At 51.5% G+C, this 23238-nt stretch overlaps 1 long non-coding RNA gene across 2 annotated transcripts; it reads right to left on the reverse strand.

Annotated features, from left to right (window-relative positions):
- Window positions 1-6753: 6753 nt before the first annotated feature.
- LOC142359065 (uncharacterized) lies at window positions 6754-9020 on the reverse strand. Of its 2 annotated transcripts, XR_012762072.1 has the most exons (3): window positions 8782-9020; window positions 7344-7725; window positions 6754-7037 (listed from the first exon to the last, which is right to left on the reverse strand). It is a non-coding gene; the product is annotated as an uncharacterized LOC142359065 (long non-coding RNA). The 2 variants fall into 2 exon arrangements; XR_012762071.1 differs by lacking the exon at window positions 6754-7037 and having other exon boundaries at window positions 7160-7725.
- Between the last annotated feature and the right edge of the window lie 14218 nt (window positions 9021-23238).

The following is a 23238-nucleotide window of genomic DNA, read 5'->3' on the forward strand; positions in this document are numbered from 1 at the left end:
TCAGACGTTCAAGGCATCGAGAGTCCTCACCAACGAGGCGCGCAGCGACCGTTCACCCGACTTCTGCACAGCTTCTGGCGCAACACGTGGCTCTCACCGAGGCCCGACGCGTACTGGTGTTGTACTGAGGAATAAGAAGGGGAATCAAAATGTGACATGATCATCGAAACAGCTGGGCTATTGCTGCTGTAGGTAATTTTGTAAAGCCCTACCCTTACTATAGTTAAGTTTCATAATCTTGTAAGTTTAAAATTCACCACAGAAACTAAGAAACAGGATTTTGAAGAACGTGTTACTGTTTCATGGAAGGATGAAGCTGTCCAAAGCAGAACCCCAGCGCGACGAATCGTAAGCGTAGCTAACGAGCTGTGAAAAGCTGCGGGGAATGCCAAAAGGAACAGGGACCTCGGGGAAAGCCAACTGCGGCACGGGGAGATCGTGGCCACCGACTCACGGACCACCTGCCCCAGTTCGACCCCGCACTCCAAGGCTGAAGAAACTCAGCACGCCTACTAATTTACACGCTGCGCAAAGAGACTCAAACCAGTTAGGTTAACACGATCACAGGGCACGTGTGTTAGGAAGAGGACTATGGCAATGCGAAGAGCATCAATGGCTGTCGGCTTGTGAACGAGGGCTGCTACCTCGGGACAGACACCCGTATCTGCGCAGACATGCAGCCAAACCCCTCTGCTCGGAGCGCACATTGGCGTCCTGCACACCGGGCAAACCAACCCCGAGTTTGGGACACCACCGGCAGCAGCACCGCTAGGTCCAAGTGCGAGCAGCACGCTCACAGGGCACGCTGGGCACGCACTGGGGTGCAGCAGCACTCCCACCATTGGTTGGGTAACTCTTGCCCTCTCGGACACGCAGCCAGAGAATCTGCAAGATTCTGGAGAACACAGAATCACGGAGTAGTAGGGGTTGGAAGGGACCTCTGTGGGTCATCTAGTCCAACCCTCCTGCCGAAGAAGGGTCACCTACAGCAGGCTGTAGAGGACCTTGTCCAGGCGGGGCTGGAATATCTCCAGAGAAGGAGACTCCACAGCCTCCCTGGGCAGCCTGGGCCAGTGCTCTGTCACCCTCAGAGGGAAGAAGTTCTTCCTCGGGTTCAGCTGGAGCTTCCTCTGCTCCAGTTTGTGCCCGTTGCCCCTTGTCCTGTCACTGGGCACCACTGAAAAGAGCTTGGCCCCATCCTCCTGACACCCACCCTTCAGATATTTGTAAGCATTTATAAGGTCCCCTCGCAGCCTTCTCTTCTTCAGGCTGAACAAGCCCAGTTCCCTCAACCTCTCCTCGTAGGGGATATGTTCCAGTCCCCTCATCATCCTCGTAGCCCTTCGCTGGACTCTCTCCAGTAGCTCTTCATCTTTCTTGAATTGGGGAGCCCAGAACTGGACACAGTACTCTAGATGAGGCCTCACCAGGGCAGTGTAGAGGGGAAGGAGAACCTCCCTCGCCCTGCTGGCCACACTCTTCTTGATGCACCCCAGGATCCCATTGGCTTTCTTGGCAGCCAGGGCACACTGCTGGCTCATGGTCACCCTGTCGTCCCCCAGCACTCCCAGTGCCTCTCCACAGAGCTGCTCTCCAGCAGGTCCACCCCAAGCCTGTACTGGTGCACGAGGTTGTTCCTCCCCAGGTGCAGGACCCTGCCCTTGCCCTGGTTGAACCTCATCAGGTTCCTCTCTGCCCAGCTTTCCAGCCTATCCAGGTCACGCTGAATGGCAGCACAGCCTTCTGGTGTATCTACCACACCTCCCAGTTTGGGGTCATCAGCAAACTTGCTGAGGGTACATTCTAACTCTTCATCCAGGTCGTTGATGAAGAAGTTAAACAAGACTGGGCCCAGTACTGACCCCTGGGGCACACCACTTGTTACCAGCCTCCAATTTGACTCAGCGCCGCTGATGACAACCCTCTGAGTTCTGCCATTCAGCCAGTTCTCTATCCACTTCACCGACCACTCATCCAGCCCACACTTCCTCAGCTTCCCTAGGAGGATATCATGGGAGACAGTGTCGAAAGCCTTGCTGAAGTCGAGGTAGACAACATCCATGGCTCTCCCTTCGTCTACCCAGCCAGTCATGTCATTGTAGAAAGCTATCAGATTGGTCAGGCATGATTTCCCCTTGGTGAATCCATGCTGACTACTCCTGATAACCTTCTTTTCTTCCACTTGCTTCATGATGGCCTCCAGCATAAGCTGCTCCATCACACACGAGGTATTTGAGAAGGTGCAGCAAATCCACAAGTTAATGAATTAGAGAATTCACATGGCAGACTCATCTGTACAAAGGGGACTAAGCCTTTGCTTGATTGTTTTTTTTTTTAACCAGAGGAGCTTGCGAAATAAATCTGAATTTACAAAGTGCGTTGTCCTGTAAATTTGAGAGATCGACACGAACCGGGACACTTACCCATGCACAGACTGTTGCCATCCACACACAAAGACTGTGCTTGCTTTGGTCAGCTTTGGAGGAGGGGTTCCCAGGGAAAGCAAGCTGCTGCCTTTCACTCGGACCAGCAAGCCCTCGAGGAGCGGAGCACTGGGCTGCCTGGACACGGGACGGGGCTCTCCAGGACCACCTCAGCCTCCAAACAGATTCAAAGGTTTCTCTGGAATTCCAGGAACAGAGACGCTTGCGAGAACTGAAACTGCCCCGCAACAAGAGCGAACGACCCATGTCCCTGTGCAGGGGACGGGAACAGGAGCACATCTGCAGCCCTCATTTGCACTGCCAACCCTTTCCTTCATCAGCTGCAGACCCTTTCCGAGCATTAACCACTGCTGCTGGGAAAAGGGCAACTGCGCTCCCCACTGAGCACACAGCTCCCACGGGGAAAAGCCCCAGGGACCAAGCCCAGCCACGTGAAGACGGCTGGTGCCATGAGCAGGCGCCCAGCGCCCTGGTAGGAGGGCAAGGAGCTGCCCCAGGGAGGTTGCCTACGGGATACAGCCCTCGAGGGGCTGCATCTGGACGGGTCTGAGAACGCTCAGAGCCACGGCTGAACCAGAACCGGGGTGGCCATGGTGTTTGGGGGTACCCATGTACCACAGAATCACAGAATGTTCAGGGTTGGCAGGGCCCTCTGTGGGTCCCCCAACCCAACCCCCTGCCCAAGCAGGGTCACCCAGAGCAGGCTGCACAGCACCGCGGCCAGGCAGGGCTGGAATATCTCCAGAGAAGGAGACTCCACAGCCTCCCTGGGCAGCCTGGGCCAGGGCTCCGTCACCCCCAGAGGGAAGAAGTTCTTCCTCGGGTTCAGCTGGAGCTTCCTCTGCTCCAGTTTGTGCCCGTTGCCCCTTGTCCTGTCGCTGGGCACCACTGCAAAGAGTCTGGCCCCGTCCTCCTGACCCCCACCCTGCAGATATTTAGAGGCCTCCCCCACCCACAGCAACGTCCGCACCTCGGCGCTAGCCCACGCGCCCAGCAAGCGGACTGCGGCACCAGGTTCCTCAAGCCAAGCCCCGGGGCAGACGCTGCGCGCCTTCAAAGTCCACGCGCCACCCTCGACGCCTGAACTTCTCACCCACAGCGAGATCCCTCAGCACCTCCACGAGGAATCCCGGGGCTTCGCCTCCCGCGCCACGGGGCGATGCTGCAAACGCCCCGGGAAAAGGGGTCGGGATTCACGCCGCAACGCCGGCCTGAGACCGCAGCGCTGCCCGGAGCCGCTGCCGCAGCCGTGGGGCGGACGGGTCAAGCACAGCAGGGACCCAGCTGGGCAGAGCTCAGCCCTGTCCCCTCGCCCCAGGGCTCAGCCAGCACCACCCTGAGCTCCAGCCCCGGCGTTGTACTGAGGAATAAAAAGGGGAATCAAAATGTGACATGATCATCGAAACAGCTGGGCTATTGCTGCTGTAGGTAGTTTTGTAAAGCCCTACCCTTAGCATAGCTACAGTTTCGTAATCTTGTAAGTTCAAAATTCACCACAGAAACTAAGAAACAGGATTGTGAAGAACGTGTTACTGTTTCATGGAAGGATGAAGCTGTCCAAAGCAGAACCCCAGAGCGACGAATCGTAAGCGTAGCTAACGAGCTGTGAAAAGCTGCGGGGAATGCCAAAAGGAACAGGGACCTCGGGGAAAGCCAACTGCGGCACGGGGAGATCGCAGCCACCGACTCACGGACCACCTGCCCCAGTTCGACCCCGCACTCCAAGGATGAACGTAAAAGTGCCTGTATTGGGCGCAATCAGCAGGGTTTTGGTAGCGGGGACCCGCAGGGATGACACTTTGGAGGTGGCTGCGGGCTGCCCCGCACCAGGCACAGAGCGGGGCCGAGACTATGACGTACGGCCTCACGCTCCAGTCTGGAGCTGCTTCAGGGTTTTCCTACAAGGAGACAAGACCTGCCCACCCCCTGCGCCTGCTGCCGGCCCACCACGTACCGGGGCACGAGTGACCTCAGAAGCACTTACCACCATCCACAGGCTGAGAGCCACAGAATCATGGGTTGGGTTGGGAGGGACCTTCGGGGATCACCCAGTCAGAACATCCTGCTGAGACGGGCAGAGACATCTTCCACGAGACGAGGCTACCCAAAGCCCTTGTCCAACCTGACCTGGAACGTTGCCAGGGATGGGACCTGCACAGCTTCTCTGGGCAACCTGTTCCACTGTCCCACCACCCTCCTCCGAAAAAAATGCCTTCCTTAGATCTGATCTACATCTACCCTCTTTCAGTTTAAAACTGCTATCCCTTGTCCTGTCACAACAGGCTCTGCTGAAAAGCCTGTCCCCAGCTTTCCTACAGCCCCCCTTTAAGTACTGGCGGCCGCAACAAGGTCTCCCTCTCTCCAGTATCGCCAGTGTCCCTCGTACTGAGGCACGGGTTCTTCTTAGGCACATCACAATTTGCTCTCCTTCCCTTCAGCGAGCGACTTGCGACGGGGAATGAAGGGCTCAGGCTTAAAGGCAGCCCAAGACAGGGTAGAGGCACTCGAAGAGCAGAATGGGAAGAATTTTAACCCAAGGTTTTCCCTGTCTTTTCCCACTCGTGTCTGCAAGCAGCACCCGGCAGCTGTTGCAAATCCCTGCTGAACGGCCCCGTGCGGAAAGCCGCCAGCGAGCGGCTGCTTGCTCACTGAACGGGGGAACTTGGGAGCGCAGATCTCCGCCGAGACCCCCAGGAAAGGCAGCGTGTAACAGAGGTTTCTGGGCAGAAACACTGGCAGGCTGTGACAACTGGGAAATGCCTCCATTTGCAGAGGTCGGGGAGCATTCACGGGGTGGCAATGCCGGCAGCACAGCTCTGCTTCACCCTCCGTGATTCCGGGTGGGCTCCCGAGGGGTCCGAGAGCTGCCTGGGGGCTCTGCCGCGCCGCTGTGCCCAGACTGACGCTCACGTCCAGCTCCAGCCCCAGCCCTGGAACGTCAGGTGAGGGCGCGGGGCGTCTGGAGAGCAGGAATGGCGGCCATCCCCGAGCCGGGGCTGCTCTCAGCCCCGGTGTCACGGCCCGCAGCCGTCCCCGCCACCTCGATGGCACCTGGCCCTGCCAGCGGGACGGAGCTGGTGCCGAGGGCTGTGTGCTGCGGCTCTGCCCGCGCCATCCCGCTCCCCGCTGATGCCCAGGGACGATCCCGTAGGGGTCTCATCCAGCAGGGCGGCCGGGGAGGGAGCGGGGCCGGTGCTGCGGAGGAGACGGCCCTGCCCGGCGGGAGCTGCGCTGGGGTCCTGGGACCCGGGCAGAGCTGGGGGGTTGTGCGAACACTCCGTCCCTGCACCCGTTTCTGCTCTCAGAGAGGGAACAGAGGGTGGGGGGCAACATAGCCATACAGATTCTTGTTGACATGTCGGTGTTGGAAGGAGCTGTCAGGCAAAAATCAAAAACTTTCCATAAATAATAGGATATTTAGAGTTGTTTTGTTATTTATACAAACTTTTAGGGTACCTCGAGGTTTCCGAATGCTCTGCAAAGAAAGGCAGATGTTGGCACGGCCTGATCTCAGCTGTGTGCTCCCCCGTTACGCCCGCTCAGCGCACAGCAGGGCAGCGAACAGAAGGTGCTGCTGCCCTGTATCCTGCCGCAGGCAACGAAATCGTGTCTTTGTGGCAGCCATGACAGCAATGCAGACAGATAATTTATAGCTCTGCAGAGCGGGACGCCGCGGGCTGTCGGGAGCTGCCACCGCCTCCAGCAGAGCCGGCCCGGGACCCCCGGGAGCCGCGGTCTCTGCCCAGGGCGGGGGACGCGGCTGCTGCCGGCACAGACCCTGCCCGACCGGTACCCCAGCCCGGGTACCGATTCCCCGGTGAGTACCCCTGCAGCCCCCGCCCCGCTGCCTCGGGGGGACGCGGACCCTCGCCCCCCGGCCCCAGGCACAGAGCCCCTCACTCACGCCAGTCCCCCCCAGCAGCTGGTTTTGGGGACCCAGACCGTCCCTGCTGCAGTGGCTGGAAGCTAAAGACCCCCAGTTGCTCCCACAGCTGCACGGGCAGCCCACCGGCCCCAGCAGCAGCACTGGGACCCCACTCCCACTGCCCCCCAGCCCGGGGCACCCACGCCCTGGGTCTGGCTCCCGTTGCTGGCACCGGATTCCAGCGAGGGGCAGGGAGGTGTCGCCAGAGCTGGCACTCGTCCCTGCGGCACGCGCACGGCCCCGAGCGGGAGGTTACGCAGAGCTCAGACGAGGTTTTAAGAGACAGGTTAAAAAAGATGCGATGAGACGATACAGCGTGTGCAGCGTCTGCCCCGCCTGTTTCTTCACAGCTCCCGTTCGGCAGCTGTAGAGATGTAACCCAGTTGCACAAAGTATTTGATGTGTTTACATACAGCAGCCAAATTAAAAGCCCTGAGCCTTTGAGCAGATACGGCTTTAGAATTAAAAGAATAACAGATTGAAAATTTGAAATGAAGTAACAATTGCGATAGTCAGGAATGAAACAAGCTGAAAACATACCTGGCAATATTTTTATGGAATTTTGCGATGTTCTTTCGCGGCAGCAGCTTCAGTGACCTGCGCTGCATCAGCCCCTGCGTGACGTTCCGGCCCTTGCCCTCGCTGAAACACCGGCTCAGCAGCAAACGCTAGAACACAGTTCGTAATATTCAAAAAAATAAATTGTAAAACATTTATACCTGTTATAGAAGCTCGCCTCCCGTGACGAATTCAAATTGAGCAGCCAATTGTTAATTAATCAGTTGTGAACTTATTAGCAATAGAATTTATTTAAGCAAGCAATGAAGCAGGCAAAACAGCGCTGGGCGGCCGGGGAGCCTCCTCCTCCGCCAACGGTACGCACCCCACCCCCCAGCAGAGTCTCTTTTTATAGTGTAGTGGTTCCGGGCTCTATGTGGCACATCCTGGTATATTGTTTTTGCGGCTGCACGTACTGTTGCGAGGGGGTCATCGTGGTCCCTCTGGGGGTCGTGAGAATGAAGGTTGTAGTTTTCCTCCGCGTTGTGGATCAGTTTCTTTTCTCATTTGGTCATGCTGGTCCAGCACGAAGCAGGAAGGATTCGTGCTCGTTTGCTCAGCAGGATGTCGATACTCTCAGGTTTGGTTTGGTGATCTGTCAACGTGCATTTCAAGGCTTACAGCTATCACAGCAGAACATCGCTCAAGTGGTCGGTGGGGTGGGTTGAGAACTGGCTGAGTGGCAGAACTCAGAGGGTCGGCATCAGCGGCGCGGAGTCTGGTTGGAGGCCAGTAACCAGTGGTGTGCCCCAGGGGTCAGTACTGGGCCCAGTCTTGCTTAACTTCTTCATCAACAACCTGGATGAAGAGTTAGAATGTACCCTCAGCAAGTTTGATGATGACACCAAACTGGGAGGTGTGGTAGATACACCAGCAGGCTGTGCTGCCATTCAGCGTGACCTGGATAGGCTGGAAAGCTGGGCAGAGAGGCACCTGATGAGGTTCAACCAGGGCAAGGGCAGGGTCCTGCACCTGGGGAGGAACAACCCCAGGCACCAGGACAGGCTTGGGGCGGACCTGCTCGGAGCAGCTCTGTGGAGAGGGACTGGGAGTGCTGGGGGACGACAGGGTGACCATGAGCCAGCAGCGTGCCCTGGGTGCCAAGAAGGCCAATGGGATCCTGGGGTGCATCAGGAGGAGTGTGGGCAGCAGGTCCAGGGAGGTTCTCCTCTCCCTCTGCTCTGCCCTGATGAGGCCCCATCTGCAGTGCTGTGTCCAGTGCTGGGCTCCCCAGTTCAAGAAAGATGAGGAGCTACTGGAGAGAGTCCAGCGCAGGGCTACGAGGATGAGGAGGGGACTGGAGCATCTCTCCTGCGAGGAGAGGCTGAGGGAGCTGGGCTTGTTCAGCCTGGAGAAGAGAAGGCTGCGAGGGGACCTTAGAAATGCCTCTAAATATCTGCAGGGTGGGGTTCAGGAGGACGGGGCCAGACTCTTTCCAGTGGTGCCCAGCGACAGGACAAGGGGCAACGGGCACAAACTGAAGCAGAGGAAGCTCCAGCTGAACACGAGGAAGAACTTCTTCCCTCTGAGGGTGACGGAGCCCCGGCCCAGGCTGCCCAGGGAGGTTGTGGAGTCTCCTTCCAAACCCGCGTGGACAAGGTCCTCTACAACCTACTGCAGGTGACCCTGCTTGGGCAGGGGGTTGGGCTGGGTGACCCACAGAGGGCCCTTCCAACCCCAACCATTCTGTGATTCTGCGGCTCAGCAGCAAACGCTGGAACACTGTTTGTAATATTAAAAAAAGAATAAATAGCAGAACATTTATAGCTGCTACTAAAAAAAACCACACTTCAGCCCAGGTTAGCGTTGCTGACTTTAAGGAATGAAACCCGTTTTGTGACGTGATGTTCTTACCGCGTTGACGAGCTAATTTGTGGCTGTCGGTAACCAGCGCCAGGCACCGCGGCGGTCGGGGCAGAAGGGAGGGTTCGAGTCCGACACGTCCAGGGACTGCGCGGTTCATCACATCACCACCCCCCCCAGGGCGGGAGGCGCGGCTGCTGCCGGCACAAACCCTACCCCACCGGTACCGCAGCCCGGGCCCAGCGCCATTCCGCGCTCAGAGCCCTCCCGCCCCGCCGCCTCCCGCCTCGCCGTGCCAGCCAGGACCCCTCCCGCCAGGACCCCGCCGGAGCTGCCCGCGCCGCTCGCCTGACCCGCGCCGGCGCTCCGAGGCGGCGCCGCACGCAGGCGATGGGAATGGGCACCCCGCGGCACGGAAGGACCCCGCGAGGGGGGGCAGCGCCCGTGAGGGGAGCCGGGCCCGGGGCTGCGCGGCGGGAGCAGGGCCCTCGCTCCCCGGCGGACGGGCGCGGGGTGGAGCCGGCAGCGCTGGGAATCGCCCGCCGGGGGCCGCCCCAGACCCAAAGCGCCGTGTGTGCACTGTGCGTCCCCCAGCTGCTTCTTGTTGAGGACAGGGTGGGAGGCCACTGGAGCCAATCCTGAGGGGAGAAGAGGCTAAAGGCATTTGTGGGGCACAGAGAAAGACAGAGGGAGGGCTCTGGGTGTCACCGAGGGCAGACGGAGAGCTGTGGGCTGCACCAAACGGCACCCGTAGAGCTGCAAGCCACACCAGAGGGCAAACAGAGCGGCTTGGAAAGCACAAAAGGAGAAATGGAGGTCCTTGGGAGGGACCAAAATACCCTTTTGCAGCTGCTCGTTTGTCCCGAAAGGCCCACGCCAGTCCTTAGGGCACATGGAAAGGCAAAGACACATGCCTCATCTACCCATGGCACTGCTCGCACAGAGGCACAGAGACTGGGGCTGCTTGCTTGTCTTGCCCCCTCAAACGTTAAACATGGACTGCGAATTGCAGGGGTCCCTGCCAGGCTCCGTCTGGCAGCCTTGCTCCGAAAATGCGAATGTCTGCAGATAGCTGGCAGGCAGAAAGGGCTAGCCTGGAAAGCTGTTGCTCAGCCTCCTGTGCTCATGGCACTGCTCACACAGAAGCACACAGACTGGGGCTGCTTGCTTGTCTTACCACCTCAAACTTCACACGTAGCCTGGGAACGGGGAGGGTCCCTGTCAGGCTCCTTCGCAGCCGTGCTTCGAAAATGCAAACGTGTGCAGATAGCTGGCAGGCAGATAGGGCTAGCCTGGAAAGCTGTTGCTCAGCCTCATCTGCCCATGGCACTGCTCGCACAGAGGCACAGAGACTGGGGCTGCTTGCTTGTCTTGCCACCTCAAACTTCAAACGTAGCTTTCAGGCTCCGTGCAGGGTGCCGCTGGCAGCCCTGCTCCTAAAATGCGAATGTCTGCAGATAGCTCGCAGGCAGAAGGGGCTAGCCTGGAAAGCTGTTGCTCAGCCTCATCTGCCCATGGCAGTACTCGGAACTGAGGTACAGAGACTGGGGCTGCTTGCTTGTCTTGCCACTTCATATGTCACACGTAGCTTAGTGGGTCCGTGCATGGCGCCTCCGGCAGCCCGGCTCCGAAAATGCGAACGTCTGCAGATAGCTCGCAGGCAGAAAGAGCTAGCCTGGAAAGCTGTTGCTCAGCCTCATCTGCCCATGGCACTGCTCACACAGAGGCACAGCGACTGGGGCTGCTTGCTTGTCTTGCCCCCTCAAACTTCAAACATAGCTTTGTGAGTCTGTGCAGGGGGCCTCTGGCAGTGCTGGTCTGAAAATGCGAACGCCTGCATGAGTTTTTCTTCACGCTGACTGCTGGCTTGTCTGTTTTTTTTACTAGGATATGAAGAAAGAATTTGCAGCCTTCTCGCGCACACAGTGACACTGGATTTCAGCAGACTTGACTTCAGCTCTGGAAGGTGTTCTTTTCGTGACGCACTGTTTGTTATCTGCAGAATTCAATAGATTACTTGTACATATTTATTTATACAGATACCAAATATATATTAAAATTTATTAAGAAAGCTGAAGACGTTTGGCTGCATTTATTTGATATTTTCGTCCGACAGCTAGGTACATATTTTTATGAGACATCTCGCTGTGATTGCCTTTGGAACGCTGCAGACCTGAACATCTCCCAGAGGTTTCAGTCCCTCTCTTTAGAAGAAGACGATGGAAAACTTGATGAACTTTTATCATTGTTTCCAGCTTGTGGCGACAGAGTTTTCTGAAGTGGTCTGTGGTGCTGGACAGTCCACTGCATATTAAATCAAAGTTTTCAAGCCATCTCGTTTAGGCGTGTGAAAAGTCAATGCTTTAGAAACCTCTTCATGCAGTTCAGAGGTGATTTCTTTTAATGACCTGGTAGCACCTCAGGTGGCTTTCACAGAATCCACCATCTCAAGACGGGATCTCGGAGAAACCCTTTTTCCACAAACAGAAGAGCTTTTGCGATGGCATATTTTTGCCTGTCAGAACAACCGGACTTGAAACAAAGCGAGACTGACTGCTGTAACTTTCTGAGGTAAAGTTGAGTCTTGCTTGTAACGGTGACAATCTTCTTGATGCTGGAGGATCGTGATAACTATATTTAAGTCAAAGCAAAGCAGTACGCTGTTTTGAAGATGTCTGCATGCCTCTTGAGCAGAGAAAATGTCTCTCAGTTCATTTGACAGTTATTTTTTTTTTAAATTGATAACAGCATAAGAAAAGTTGAATTTTATGAGAATCAAATTTTCTTTCAGTTGCCATAAACTGTGTGGCAGGATCCATGGCTGTTCCGTTGGGCCACCTCCCATATGTTGCCTTCATATGCGTGGCGACCTGGTTCAGGAACGGCATGGCAACCTATCCCCCAGCCGCTTGGGCCATCAGCTCGCAGACACCAATGTGGTGGACAGCAAATGGTGTTTATTGATAAGTAGCACAGCATTATATAGCTTAGGTTTACAGCGTCACTTCCGTCTGCTTACTTCATTGGCTAAACGCTACTGGCTATCAGGAGAGGAGGGGGGGTCCTACCTTTCCGTACAGCGCGACATCTTCCGACCGCCAGGCCCTAACTATCCACACCCATACGCAAGGTGCGGTGATGCTGAATGCCAAACTGTGCAATCCCTCCGTGTGGGCTTGGTTTTGGAGGTGTGTTTCCGTTTTCTTTGCTTCTGCCTCATGTGTTTGTCCAAACATTCGTTGTCAAAACTGAATGTTTCAATGGACACTGTTTAAGATCAATGAGAAAAAGCATGCCACCCTGTACAGACTCTAGCTTTGACAAAAGCATGGAAATATTAAGTGAAAATGTCCAGCAAAGACACTTTACAAGGTATTTCTAAGTGTTTAATCTCTGTTGGATTTATAGAATGAAAAGGAAAAGCGAAAGAGTGCCCAAGGATTCACATGGTGATAAATCTACAGCTAAAACTCTGCAGGGGAGTACGATTATGTTAATATCAGTGCCAGTGTCTCGGAACGAGAATCACTGTTCTTCATCAAAATCTTGTGCTTGTATAAAAAACATGCATCTTCTCCCAAGTGCTTGGAGATCTCTCCACCACTTTGGGTACCGAGATATTACTTGCCCTGTTGAGACTGGAAGACACGCAGGTTGGGGAATGTCTGTCCTGAGAAAACTTTGTGTGTGTGGTACGCAGCAGACTTGGGATCTGAACCCTCTTTGTTGTCTCCAGGCTTTTCTTGGGATGACCTGGAGCACCGGGTTGTAAACTTGGTGAAGTTCCCAGCCTTAAGGGGGAACTATGCAATGCAATACAGCATGATGCGATAGAATACTTCTGTACAAGAATTCTTTTCTCCTTTCCTCTGTCCTCTTTCTTCATGTAGGCAGTTGACAAAGCTGAAATCAGGCCAAGAAAAAGAAGACTATCGAGAAGGTAAGTAGTGGTAATTCCTTAGGGATTGCCTTTTCAACCTGGTTTCTGAGAAGGGCTGCGTTTGGTCACTGTGTGTTTAACTTGGCCCTCAAAACTGCTGAACTCATCAGCCAAAATCAGCTGAAGTGGTGAGAAGAGAGAATCTTCACCAAGGTAGTGCATTTCCCGCGAGTTTTATGAAAAGAGGTCGGTGCGAACAGCAGGCTAGGCTATGAATTCCTTGCAGGCTTGAGGAGAAGGCAGTGTGAGTTCCAGCCTGCTCATAAGCACAAGAAAACCTGCTCCTTAGGTCGGGTTTCGTCGTGACGTGGACTTTCTGGAGTGTGCAGGACACAAGAAAATTGAAAATGTTGTTTTGGAAACAGGAGGTGATACTGCAGCATTACAAACTACATTGTATGTGAGTTAAAAGGTAATTCAGTAGTGAGATGCGCGGAGGCTGGGGAGGTGTCGCGGGAGTTCTGTGGCTTGCCTTGGAGCCAAATCGCCTTGCGGAGTACGCAGGCAGGCTTGGTGCCACGGGGCCGCTTGCTGTCGGCCGGGAAAACCCGTTCATTCCTGGTTCCAGGCAGCATCCTGCCAGCCACAGGCTGGACGCGGGAAGGGGCCTGAAGTGCAGCTTGTGCCCTGTAAATCTAGTCCTAATTGCACAATGCAAATCGTTACTTGCTGAGCCCAAACTTCGTGTCATCGTTAGCTGTGGCGACACGCCACAAGAAGTTACGGCAGTCACAAGGCAAGCAAAAGCAAACAGAAGCAGCAGCAGAAGCACTGTAATGGCTAATCATAACATTTTTATATCCCCTTGTTCCCCACGCCCAGATTCTCACTGGTGAGGGTCTTTTGGCATGTCGCTCCTTTGTTCTTCTGATTGGTCATCATGTGTCCGTTCACATGACCTTCTCGCTTATCAAAGAGGTGGATTTTCCCATCCTGTTTCTTCGCTCCTTTCCTCCTGTTTTTCAACCACAGATGTGCAAAATAATTAGCTCAGAGAGATGACTCTATTCCATCAAGACCATCAAGGCCGCCCTCGGCCCAGCTGACTCCCGCGAGGAGAGGTTTCACACAGAATCACAGAACCACAGAATAGTAGGGGTTGGAAGGCACCTCTGTGGGTCATCTAGTCCAACCCTCCTGCCGAAGCAGGGTCACCTACAGCAGGCTGTAGAGGACCTTGTCCAGGTGGGTCTTGAATATCTCCAGAGAAGGAGACTTTTTTCGGTTGGCTATTAGGAAAACTGTCTTCCCCAAAAGGGTTGCCAAGCATTGGAACAGGCTGCCCAGGGAAGTGCTTGAGGCAGCATGCTTGCAGGTATTTGAAAGTTGTGTGGACGTGGCGCTTTGGGACACGGTATGGTGATGGAGTTGGCAGTGTCGGGTTTGCGGTTGGACTCGATGATCTGAAGGATCTTTTCCAACCTAAATGATGCGATGGTTCTGCGATTCGATGATCAAACTTAAGGTTGCCTTGTGTGGACTCAGGGGTTGGACTCGGAATCCTCGTGGGTCCCTTCCAACTCAGAATATTCTATGATTAGGAGATTCCGAGTGGCAGGCAGGTGATAACATCTCCAGAATGAAGCATAGTGCAAGCTCCTGTGAAGAACATGATCTGCAGGCCAGCCTCAACCAGTACACCAGGGCAGCTGTGGGTCGCTGAGCCGGGGTGGGGCCAATGGCCGGCGGGCGAGACTGTGATGCGCTAAGACACCCGTGACATCACAGGGGACGCGTCACAATGGGGGTGGATATAGAAGGGTACCAGCCAACAGCACTGCCCCAGTACAGTCTTGGCCAGCAGTGAGTATGCGTCCGGGGGGAGGCTGGGGTGGGCGAGGGATGCATTAGGTGGAGTGTGGCCAGCAGGTCGAGGGAGGCTCTCCTTCCCCTCTACACTGCCCTAGTGAGGCCCCATCTAGAGTACTCTGTCCAGTTCTGGGCTCCCCACTTCAAGAAAGATGAGGAGCTACTGGAGAGAGTCCAGCGGAGGGCTACGAGGATGGTGAGGGGACTGGAGCATCTCTCCTACGAGGAAAGGCTGAGGGAGGTGGGCTTGTTCAGCCCGAAGAAGAGAAGGCTGCGAGGGGACGTAATATATGCTTATCAATATCTAAAGGGTGGGTGTCAGGAGGATGGGGCCAAGCTCTTTTCAGTGGTGCCCAGTGACAGGACAATGGGCAACGGGCACAAACTGAAGCAGAGGAAATTCCGTCTGAAGATGAGGAAGAACTTCTTCCCTCTGAGGGTGACGGAGCCCTGGCACAGGCTGCCTAGGGAGGTTGTGGAGTCTCCTTCTCTGGAGACATTCAAGACCCTCCCTGGACGCGGTCCTGTGCAGCCTGCTGTAGGTGACCGTGCTTCGGCAGGAGGGTTGGACTAGATGACCCACAGAGGTCCCTTCCAACCCCGACCATTCTGTGATTCTGTGGTTCTGTATTTTTGTGTGTGTGTGAGAGGAAGGGATGGGACAAAATGAGTAGGTATTTTTTTGAAATTTTTTTGGGAAACAGTGAAACGTTCTACCTTCCTAAGAAAAATTAAGTTTTGTTTGTTTAAATGTTTGCGGACAGAGACACAGAGTCCACAACAGTGGCTCCACATCCTCTTCCTCATGTGATGATGAAGAGCATTTGGAGAGGCGCAGGAAGCGCAGCCGCAGCAGAGTTTTGAGGAGGTTCATGAAACTGGAGAACAGGGGAGGGAGGGGTCTACCTGGGAGGAGCTTGCATCTGCCTAACCCTGTGTGTTATTCTCTTCCTCTTGTACACTTTCCTCTTGTACACTTTCTACATTGTGGCAATATTTAATCATACCTGTCAGCACTGACAGCTGTAACTGGACTCTTTACAACTGGATTTTTAGAATTGAATGATAATCAGCAGTTTGATTGATAAGTGGCAATAGGGGGAGGAAAACGTTTATGTAGTTTTTTAATGTGAAATTCTACTGCTCCTGTGCTTTAGATTGAGTTTGTTCAGAAAGAAGACCACCATAACAGAAAATGTGATAGAGGAAATGATGGAGGTTTTGTTACTTAACAAATGCTCTAGAAAAAGTATGTTGATAACAGACTTAACAAAGAAGCTTTCTGGCTGATGTCTCTGACGTGTGTCCCCTGGCACACACACCCCAGAGTTCTCAGGACGCACCAGCAGTGCTTGGCAGCCTGTACGATATTAATTCGCATGAAAGAAGTATCCACTCGGGCTGTAACTTTTTGAATGGAGGAGCAAAAAAATCTTTAAAAGATGTCGGTGTGTTTTGGGGGGGGTTCTTCCATCACACAAAGCAATGTCAGTTCACGGTCTCCGCATCCGGAAGAACTTGTTCTAAGCTTGCATTCATGCGTGTACTGTGCTGACTAGCATGGCTATTCGTGTTAAAATCATTAACTCAGTTTAATGTCTGGAGCAATTTTATTTTCTTGTATTTACTCATGGACATTAAATGCAAGAGAGTCTGAAGGTATTTTGAACTATTTGGGAAGTTTATGCTCATTTATAAGGTCTTCTGCATTCCCTTGCCATGATGCTGAAAGCAAAAATCTGAAGTTAGAAAGTGCCTTTCTCTTTGTCCTTCATTGAAATCAGGTGTCTTCCACTTAACTTTGGGGAAGAGGAGTTAAAGGGAATTCACCAGGATCAAATGGAAATCGGAGCAAGTCTGGCTGATGTGGATCCAATGAAAATAGATCGTTCGGTAAGTATTTCTAGTTCATTGTGTCAGTGTTGGTGAAAGCCTTCAGTAGCGTGCTGCCTACAGATGCCTTGGTTTACAGTTTTCTCTGGAGCAATTTGGAAATTGCCCAGGACATTTCCTTTGTGCTGACAGATAATTTCTGATGCAACCTTATCGAGGTTGCAGCTTTCTTTAACTTATCCAATGTGTTCTGTTGAATTTATCTTTAGGTACGATTTGATGGCGTGGGTGGCCTTTCTGACCACATTTCATCTCTAAAAGAGACGGTCGTTTTTCCCTTGCTTTACCCGGAAGTCTTTGAGAGATTCAAACTTCAGCCTCCAAGGTAACAGAGATTGTTTAAAACTAAAAATTCTAATTGGAATTATCTCCTGGTAGTCAACTGTAATTGGTTTCTTCGAAGTCCACTTGGCTCTCCCACCAACTCTGTTTTTGAAGTGTGGAAGTATCAGTTTTCCAATGGATAGGACCTTGTAGTGTTTGTTGTGCTTGGGTTGAGTAGGATTGAGAAACTCAATCACGGTATATGGAGATGCAACTTTAAATTCTTTGTTTTCAGTAACATTCAAAGTATTGCAAATAACAGTGAAATCTGTGTTTTGCTCTGTTATTGGTTGAAATGCTCTTTGAAACAGCAGTGCATTGGCTTTTCCAGTTTATGGCTATATTTATCTGGAAATGCAGAATACCTTCCCAGTTTTAGAATTCCGCGGAAACCAAATCCAGCAACTTCAAGGTTTTCAAGGGAGAATTCAATGCTTCGCTATCAGATCTTGCCTTTTGTGACACACGAATGAATGGGCAGTGTCTCGCTGAAGAGTGAGCTGCTGATTCGCGAGTTAGCCCAGTCTCCGATTCTGTGCTGCCGTTTGTTCCTGTTTGGCTCCGCGGTGCTGTAAGCACCCCTGTTAGTTTGTCAGCAGCTCTGGAAGGGTCCTTCTGGGACACTGCCATCTATTCTCGAGGTTTTCTACATCTGCCTTGTCCTCTGTGCTCTTTTTGTTTGCTGCCTTCTTGAATTGTGTAGGAACACAAAACCTCCATCTGTTTTGACTTTTCTCACACTTGAGCTGCTACCACTGTCTAATGCATGAAGTGCTTCGGTTAGGAGAGAAGAGTTGGGTGTTTTAGGGGTGGAGGTAGTAAGAGCTACTTTTCCACAAGGCTTTTTTCCTAGGTGAATCTTTTTTCTTTCAATTGCAGAGGCTGTCTATTCCATGGCCCACCAGGGACTGGAAAGACACTGGTTGCTCGTGCCCTTGCTAATGAATGTAGCCAAGGTGCCAGGAGAATAGCCTTTTTTATGAGAAAAGGTGCCGACTGCCTGAATGAAGTGGTGGGAGAATCTGAACGACAGCTTCGTTTATTATTTGATAAGGTAAGGCCAAAATGCGCTGTGTGTTCTGTCCAAGTCGTAACTGTCCTTTTCTGTGGTCAGTGTTTTTAAGGAGAACTCACTCATTTTTTGTGTTTTTCCGGTTCTTGTCACTGAAAGGGGATTGTCAGGGTTTTGTTTTTCAGTGAGTTCTTAGGGGCTTGAAATCTCCAGATGTATTGGGAAAGGTTAATAAAACCAATGAGAAAACCTCGCAAAGCAACCCCCTCCCCCAGCCACAAAATAACCCCAAACCAACAGTCCAGCCACAAAAAAGGCTGCAGGAGGCAGGAGATGGTGGCCTTAGATCAGAGGGAAAGAGATGCAGGCTAAAAGCAGGGTTGTTTGGTTGCTTCCAGAAGCTGTAATTGAATGAAGTCCCGGCTCTGTTCTCGGCGGTTGCCAAATGGCTGTAAGAACTGCTGGTGTGATTTGCTCCCTGTCACCCCATCTCAGCGGGCTGACAGAGGCTGCTGTCTTGTGTTACTCGTGCCACTTACTGCATTAGCTCAATGAGTAGAGATCCCTGATGCTAGTGTGAAAAATCTAGCTCCAATGACTTTCCAACCATCATGTATTCTATGCATTTTCTCTTTCAAATGGCGCTGTTTTACTGGAGTCGATATTCCTGTGTTTTCCTTCTAGGCCTACCAGATGCGACCTTCCATTATTTTCTTTGATGAGATAGATGGTCTTGCTCCGGTGCGGTCCAGTAGACAAGACCACATTCACAAGTAGTACATTTTATGTATCTACACAGAAGCTGCTTGATCTTTGTGAAAAGAAGCCCCCAACCTATTTAGCTTAATGTGACCCACTCGTTTCTCCTGAAAACTAGTAACTGAGTGCTACAAAATGTCAGATGATTTTTAAGCAATAATTGAACACAATTCACTAAGCTTGATAACAGCATGTGCTCTGTGTTACCTTGTCTGGTTTTTTCAAGTGCTAAAATGAATCTTTCACTAATCAGCGTCTCATCAATAAAAGCTTGTCATTTTTGAGAGATCACTGGAGAAGGTGGTGTGTAGAACAGAACAAAATTTACTAAACTAGTAATTTTTCTGTTAGTTCTATTGTATCAACACTTCTGGCACTTATGGATGGTGTAGACAGCAGAGGAGAAATTGTGGTCATCGGAGCCACCAACAGACTGGATTCTATAGATCCGGCTTTGCGAAGACCCGGACGCTTTGATCGAGAGTTCCTCTTCAGATTTCCGAATAAAGAGGTCAGAACTTCAGCTCAGCCTTAATGCTGACGTGACCAAGTCCACCTTTATGCTAGAGCTACCTGACAATGCAGTATCATGGAGCAGTTAAAGTCACTATCAGTGTTGCGCAACTTGGGCAAAGGAGGGCTATCTGGAGAGACGGTGTCGTACTGTGGAGGGCAGTTCTGGTACTGAGTATGTAGGATTCAGCTGATTTCAACAGGGAGTTGGTTTTAGAACTAGTTTTGGTTTGATTGGGACCAGCCAGGAAAATGGGATGCTGCTAGTCCCTGAAATGTGTAAGTAAGGATGAATGTCTGAATTAGCTATCAATTACTGCAGTCTCATCTTGAAAATGAAAGGCGTGGTGTGTGCACAAGTATTCCTTTTTGCTGACAAAGAACTCTTCTTGAGGCTGGTGCTGGAGCAAATTCAAATTTTTCATTCCCCAATCACGTATTGTCGGATCTGACCTTCTCGCTGGCACTTCCTAACAGGGAGTTGGAGAAGGATGCGGTACACTGCCCAGGTGCAGGGTTTGGGAAGCTTCTAGTTCAATGGCGACAGCTAAGCAATGAAAAAATATGTATCAAGCAAGCAAAAAATACGTGTGGGGGAGAAGATACTGTGCGAAACCGGAACCCTGTTTTTGTGGTTATTCTCTGGCTGTCACTGCTACTTGTTTTACTACCGCTTGTTGGGTTGAAGGCCAGTAGAAGTGCACCAAGGAGTGTATTTAACACAAACCTTTGTCCCCGGCTTTTATCTGGTTTCCGGGACAGCAGAGGAGGTGCCATGAAACAGATGTAGTAGTGTGATTCCCTGCTGGGGAGGAATTCTAGAAATCTGCCATAATTATTCTGTGTAGCAAGAAATCCTTCAGTGAAAGTCTTGTTAAGATCAGAGAAATGTGAGAGAATTTTCTGTGAGGAAAAACCGCTGATTGCAGAGAAGCTTTTGACTACAGTTTTTTTTCCTCAGGATCATTAAGTTTGATACCTGTGGAAATGAAATTTTATGGAAGCTATAAATGCCTTTTATTTGGCTGCAGGCCCCCAGGAAAAAAGTTGACTGTAACAAGTTTAGAATGATTGGATTTGAAGGGAAAACTTAGGACAAGCTCAAAGGCAACCATTTTGTTTCCAGGCTAGAAAAGATATTTTCAAGATTCACACACGAGACTGGACCCCTAAACCTTTGGACACGTTTCTGGAAGAGCTAGCTGAAAAATGCGTTGGTAAGTTGGAAAACCAAGTGAGTTGCTGCGCGTGACTTGAGTCCTCGGGAACCTGAGCTTCTACCGGGCAGCCCCCGAGCTCTTGTGCCTTGCCGCAGGGCGAGGCAGTGAGGCAGCTGGCTCGCCCTGCGGGCAGACAAAGTCAGATGCTTCTTTTCTTTTCATTTTCTTTGTCTCTCAGAACATTGAATGGGTTTTGGGCATCTTCCTCAGGAGCAGAGCTTTGCTTAGGAGGCTGCTTCCAAGGTGCTGGGTCTCAGGCTGCGAGCCCCGTAACAGAACTTCTCTGCAGTGCAGTAACTCTGTCAGTTCTCTCTGAACCTCTCAATTTGTGGCTGCATACAGAATCTTTCAGTGTTTCACTTGGGCAACCTTGGCTTCTGTGTTGCCTGAGACCAACGTAACCTTTGATTCCTGTTTTGTTTATTAGGATACTGTGGCGCTGATATTAAAGCCTTGTGTGCTGAAGCTGCCCTGTGTGCTTTGCGCCGGCACTGTCCTCAGATCTACCAAAGTCGTGAGAAACTGCAGGTAGATGTCGCTTCTATTGAAATAAGAGTGAAGGATTTTGTGATGGCGATGCAGAAGACTGTTCCAGCTTCACAGAGGGCTGTGGCTTCAGCTGGGCGAGCGCTACCACCTATGTCAAAACCACTGCTGGAAAACACACTAGCAAGAATTTTAGAAGCCTTGCAGAGAGTATTTCCTCACACAGAGCTTGCGCTAGAGAAGAACCAACAGCAAGGTAGACCAGTAACGTCCACTTCTTTCAAATTCTGCCAGAGCAAAAACTTCTGACTGGTGCAACTGACATACACAAACCTCCCAGGCGCGATGACAGTAGAATTCTATCGCGTGCATGTGCACGCCTTTATTTCAGGAACACCGTGCGTAGTTTTTGTGCTGGATTCTGCACTGAAGTGCTGGGTGGGAGCTGTACATGCCTCACAAAAAGCAGCAGAGAAGGATGCGTTCTGTGCTAGAGCACCCTGTTTCTGACAGCAGCTGAGATGTATCATTTGTAGAGAGGGATTTAAGGCTTCATGTAGGAGAGGCACCTCCTTCAAAACAAATACCTAAATTGGGGGGGAGAAGGGCATCTTTCCAGGAATACTTCTAATTCCTGTCTGGAGAATGTCAGGACCACAATACAAATCTAAATGGCTTCAGCTAAATACTGTTTTAGCTCTCATGATTTTTAACGACATTCTCGTCGTTTAAATGTTTGTGGATCACACTGTGCACTTGCATGTGAGCTCCAAATGTTTTAGTAGTGCGTACTCTGGGGCTTGGCTTGCATAGCACATGTGAGTTCACGCTCCTAACTGCATCAGCCGGGATCAGGTTTAGTCTGTCTGTTGGTGAGAGCAAATAAGTTGTTTAGCTCACTCCACTGCTGATTAATGGAGATCCCTGAGGAGTTCTGATGCTGATCCCTTGAGAATATCCTACCAGTGTCAACCGCAGTAGAGCTGGGAGACAGGTTTGCGTTGGTAAAAGAGAGGCAGAAATCCACCAGCAAAATAAAAGCAGAGAGGCCGGCGGATGGGTAACTGTGTCCCCTCTCCGTTGTCCGCCTTCCGTTATCTCCCTGCCCGGTGATCTTTGAGGAGCCTTCTTTAGAAGATGGGTTGGTCTGTATGTTCTGACTCACCAGTCGCAGACAAATGGAAGTCTGCGGCCACCACCTTCACTTAATTCCCCGACTTCCAGTGGGCGAGCCTGCTCCAGAAGGAAGTGGCCTTGTGGAGTTTTTCAGGTGTCTAGGAACTACAGACCTTGTCCGCAGTCATTTTTATTCTAAGGAAGAATCCTCCAAGTTTTCACCACCAGCGAGATACACCTTAAGCAAATCACGGGATGCAGGACAGCTTTGTGGAGACTTGTGCAATCTCCTTAGATCTGTGGTAGGATGAACTCTTCAGTAATCAACATGTGCCCTCAAATGAAGAACTACAAGCTAAGGGGTCTCCAGCACCGACTGAGAAGCTGTATTAATGCAGGAGCCAGATACAGACTATTCAGGAAAGTTAACCAACCTCTCTTGTCTTTCAGACACTTTCCATGATGTTTTAAGAAACGGTGCAGTTGACAGTGATGAGAAATCACCATCAATCTTTGAAGGTCAGGCAACACATCAAGTGCCTGGTACACAGCAGAAAAAATGCCTCCATTTTAGCAGGTAAAGGTTTGTCAGCTATATGTTTCCATTTGAAAGATGGCTGGGTCTGAAAGCAGTTTTGGTGTGATGGGTGGTAGCTGAAGGAGTAAAATGTCTGCGTGTGCGTTGATCACTATTTGTAAGAAGTAAGTGTGGAGATCCAGCTGGGTGCTAACGTTCTAATGGAGTACATGGCCAGAAACCATCCAAGTGAACGGCCCAGCCCTCTCCTCCGAAGTCAGAGTGGTCCACAGACCATTCTAACGTGTTGATTTGATCCATGGTATTCCTTGAAAGACTCAAGACCAAAGAAGTGCGCTGTCTGTCCTTTTAACGATAAAAGCTGTATGGATTTGTGTAGCCATCTTTTGCCCTTCTGCCTCCCAAGATCGTTGAAGCATTCATCAATTCTGTAGCAGAAACAAAATAGAGAAATGGTTTGTTACAACAGCGTGAGAAAAACCTAAACCATGTCTGTGGTTTGTGCCTTTAGCCTCCTAAGCTGATGTTAATCTTTTGACATTTTACTGTGGAAGTCATATAAGCCAAGGGTTGAAGAAATAGAATGTTGTCATCACTGTTGGGTCAGTTCTTTTTCTCAGTATCTATTGCTGTGCTGTCCAGAAAATCTTCTGACGTGCAGAGCTTGAATAGGTCTGTAGGATCTTGGATTTCAGCCAGCAAATGTCCAACAGTATTGTGGTGGAAAAAACAAGTGCTCTTCACAAATGTGTTTCATGCTAGTCGAGCAAGAGGAGTAGGAAATGAATACACGCTTCAAAGATTAAGCAGTTAGAATTTCTGACTGAATAGATATAAGTCTTCTGCCTATTTAGAGTACTGCTCAAATTCAACCAATCCATTTGTGTACTTCTTCAGA

This window comes from Opisthocomus hoazin, unplaced genomic scaffold, assembly GCF_030867145.1.
Source record: "Opisthocomus hoazin isolate bOpiHoa1 unplaced genomic scaffold, bOpiHoa1.hap1 HAP1_SCAFFOLD_15, whole genome shotgun sequence".
In the NCBI taxonomy this organism is placed as follows: Eukaryota; Metazoa; Chordata; class Aves; order Opisthocomiformes; family Opisthocomidae; genus Opisthocomus; species Opisthocomus hoazin.